Consider the following 4092-nt stretch of genomic DNA (forward strand, 5'->3'; position numbering starts at 1 on the left):
TTTTTTTTTTTTTTTTGAGAGAGGGTCTCGCTCTGTTGCCCAGGCTGGAGTGCAGTGGTGCCATCTCGGTTCACTGTAGCCTCTACTTCCTGGGCTTGCCCCCGTCTGCCTGTGAGGGAACCATGCAAGGGGAAATGCACACTGAGAGTGAGAGTGCGACTCAGTCTCCAAGGAAAAAACAAGAGAGAGAGATGGGGTTTCACCACATTACCCAGGCTGGTCTTGAATTCCTGAACTCAAGTTTGCCCACATCAGCCTCCCAATGTTCTGGGATTGCAGGCATAAGCCACTGTGCCTGGGCCCCCATCTGAGTCCTGAATACCATCACCTTTTGGAGCCTTAGTTTTTTCACCTGGTCAGTGGGGATATAATTCCTGCCCTTGCCCACCTCGCAATGTGTAGGAGTCTATAAAGAGGAAATAGTATGTGATAAAATGTACAACTGAAAACACTGGACTGTAATAAAATGTTACACAAATGTAAGGGATTCCAAGTTGGTTGTAACATGGGCATTAAACTATAACTTCTCAAAGATATTGACCATAAAACTTACAGAGCCATGGGAAAAGAATCAAGAAATGTGCATGTTCCTGAGCCTTAACTTCTATGGGTGATTTTTTTTTTCTCTGCATTTGTGTTTCTCTACGCTTTCTGCATGAATCATGTATTCCTTCTGGAATTAGGAAAAAAGTCAGAGCACAGTGGTTCATGCCTGTAATCCCAGCACTTTGGGAGGCCAACGCAGGCACATCACTTAAGACAGGAGTTTGAGACCAGCCTGGCCAACATGGTAAGACCATGTCTCTACCAAACATACACAAATTAGCAGGGCGTGGTGGTGCATGCCTGTAGTCCCAGCACTTTGGGAGGCCAAGGTGGGCGGATCACGAGGTCAGGAGATCGAGACCATCCTGGCTAACATGGTGAAATCCCAACTCTACTAAAAATACAAAAAAAAAAAAAAAAAAGCCGGGCGTGTTGGTGGGCACCTGCAGTCCCAGCTACTCGGGAGGTTGAGGCAGGAGGATGGTGTGAACCCGGGAGGCAGAGCTTGCAGTGAGCCAAGATCACACCACTGCACTTGAGCCTGGGCGACAGAGCGAGACTCCATCTCAAAAAAAAGAAAAAGAGAAAAAAATTGTATAAAACTAATGCTTCTGAAATAAAAGTATCTAACTCCTGGTCTTATATACTGTGTTATAGTGAAAGATTTTAGCCAGGGGTGGAAAAGAGGTTTATCCGCTGTACCAAGAGTGAATGTCCTCCTGCCGTCCCTCACCCAGCTTTCCCACCCTGGATGCCAAAGTTGAGGAGCTGGAAAGGACGGATTTCTCCCCAGCCATAATCACAAGGAAGGGATTCCTGGCCCTATGTCCTCTTTGCTCTTCTCCCCTGCCTGAAGCATTGCAGTCTAGGAGAAACACTTCCCGTGAGCCTCAGAGTTCACAAGCAACAATTGTTCTGAGCTTCTCACCTTCCTGAGCTCCAGACCCTCACCTCCAACTGCCCCCGGGACTCATTCTGGAAGTTCCACTGGTTTCTCAAATGCAACATGACTGCAGCAGACACTATTCACTGCTTACCCAAAAGCCATGTAATCCCTGCTTCTAGGCTGATAGAACTCCAGTGTCTTTGGGAAGCAGAACAGATTCAGGGGTGGATAGGTCCCTGCCCCAGCCCCGGTCAGAGCACTCCCTTCTCCTTCGTAGATATGGGTGTAGCAACGGACATGTGGACACATGAGCTAGTTCTGTTCCTTGTCTGGGGAGTTGCTAGAAAATATTTCCTTCCCAGATGAGAGAGAGCCTTGGGCTGGTCAGAAGGTAGTGAGTTATCTTACTTGTTCACAGTCAGTTACAGATTGAACTGCTTGCTCTACTCTTTTCTCCCTTCTCACACCTGCATTTGACTAGGCTTTTAAAAGAGAGAGGGGCGGCTGGTGCGGTGGCTCACACCTTTAATCTCAGCACTTTGGGAGGCCAAGGTGGGCGGATCACGAGATCAGGAGTTTGAGACCAGCCTGACCAACATGGTGAAATTCCGTCTCTACTAAAAATACAAAAAAATTACCTGGGAGTGGTAGTGTGCACCTGTAATCCCAGCTACTCAGGAGGCTGAGGCAGGAGAATCGCTTGAACCCAAGAGTAAGAGGTTGCAGTGAGCCGAGATCGTGCCACTGCACTCCAGCCTGGGCAACAGGGCAAGACTTCGTCTCAAAAAAAAAAAAAGAGAGAGAGGGAGAGCACCATGGGAGGAGAGGACCACTGGCCCCCTACCCTCCTTCCTGGGGCTCCTGTAGCTAGAATGGAGCGCTCTGGCTGAAGCAGCCATCTTGTGACCACGGTCCTGAGGACAGCAGGGGGTGGGGAAGCACTGGACCTTCAGTGACACTGTTGAGTTCCTGTCTCACTTCCAGACTGCTTGTTACAGGGGGAAAGTAAGCCCTTTACTTAAACTTTGAGTAGCTGGTGTTCTGTTATTTGCAGCCAGAAATTTATATAATGTCCCAAACTGAACTCTCCATTCATCCTTCCTAGGCCTCTTCTTCCCTTGCATTTCCTATCCATAAGGAGCACTCCTGCTCACCAAGCCACCCCGGACTTCTCCCAGCCTCATGCCTATGGCTCAGTTCTCACCTATCTCTGTCCTCTCCTCCCCACCTCCTCTGCCACTCCTCTGCTCCCCCCATCTCCTCCAGTGGCAAGAGTCAGGGGAGCAGAGGACAGAGAGCTGAGCCAGAGTATTCACTGCACAAGCTTTCACCTCTCTACCTGTGTTCTTTGTTCCCTTCTCCCTGAATGGGAATGCCTACTTATTCTCCAAAGCCCATTTCAAATAGACCTTCTTCTATGAAGCACTCCTCACCCCAGATAAACTTCCTTCCTCTGTGAGTCCACAGCTTGTTATGCTACATCTACCTCTGTTATACTTCTTGTCATGTATTCTAATTATACATTTGCCAGAATTATACCTTCTTCATCTTTTTTTTTTTTTTTTTTTTTTGAGATGGAGTCTCCCTCTGTCACCCAGGCTGGAATGCAGTGGTGTGATCTTGGCTCACTGCAACCTCCACCTCCCAGGTTCAAGCAATTCTCTGCCTCAGCCTCCTGAGTAGCTGGGATTACAGGCACACGCTACCATGCCCGACTAATTTTTGTATTTTTAGTAGAGACGGGGTTTCACCATGTTGGCCAAGCAGGTCTTAAACTCCTGACCTTGTGATCCACCGGCCTCAGCCTCCCAAAGTGCTAGGATTACAGGCGTGAGCCACCACATCCAGCCCCAGAATTATACATTCTTTAGGACAAGGTTGTATTTCAGAGTCCCCAGTGCCTCCCAGTATCGTGTTTGACTTAAATGATTAGTAAATTTCTGGTGGAAAAGGCCCCAATATAAAACACCTTTTGGCCGAGCACAATGGCTCACGCCTATAATCCCAGCACTTTGGGAGACTGAGGCAGGTGGACCACCTGAGGTCAGGAGTTTGAGACCAGCCTGGCCAACATGGCAAAACCCTGTCTCTACTAAAAATACAAAAATTAGCTGGGCATGGTGGTGGGCATCTGTAATCCCAGCTACTCAGGAAGCTGAGGCACAAGAATCACTTGAACCCAGGAGGCAGAGGTTGCAGTGAGCCTAGACTGCGCTACTGCACTCAGCCTGGGTGACAGAGTGAGACTCTGTCTCAAAAAAATGAATAAATAAATAAAACTAAACCACCTTCTGCTGCTTTCTGTGCAGGAACCTGAGTCCCATCCTTCTGAGCTTCTGCCTATCTCATCTCCCTTCCACTCTCCCATCTTATCTAACTTCCTCTTTCCTGCAGTGGACTTCTGGGGAGAATTCCACCTTCTCCCACAGAGTCTGGCCCCCTTCTGAGTGGGATGTGGGGAGGAAATTTTATAGAATATGTTCAGGGGAGAGGCAGGAGATGAGACAGAGGTGGTGTGGGGGCCATGTTGCCAAAGGCTTTAAATGCCATCCTAAAGGATGTTGAAATTACTCTGTAGCCCATAGATGATTAAGTAGAAACAGATCTTTTAGGTTGTAGTCACTTCAATTCTCAAGAAGATAACTGGGCCTGGCGCAGTG

The sequence above is a fragment of the Mandrillus leucophaeus genome, unplaced genomic scaffold (assembly GCF_000951045.1).
Source record: "Mandrillus leucophaeus isolate KB7577 unplaced genomic scaffold, Mleu.le_1.0 Scaffold310, whole genome shotgun sequence".
Classification (NCBI taxonomy): Eukaryota; Metazoa; Chordata; class Mammalia; order Primates; family Cercopithecidae; genus Mandrillus; species Mandrillus leucophaeus.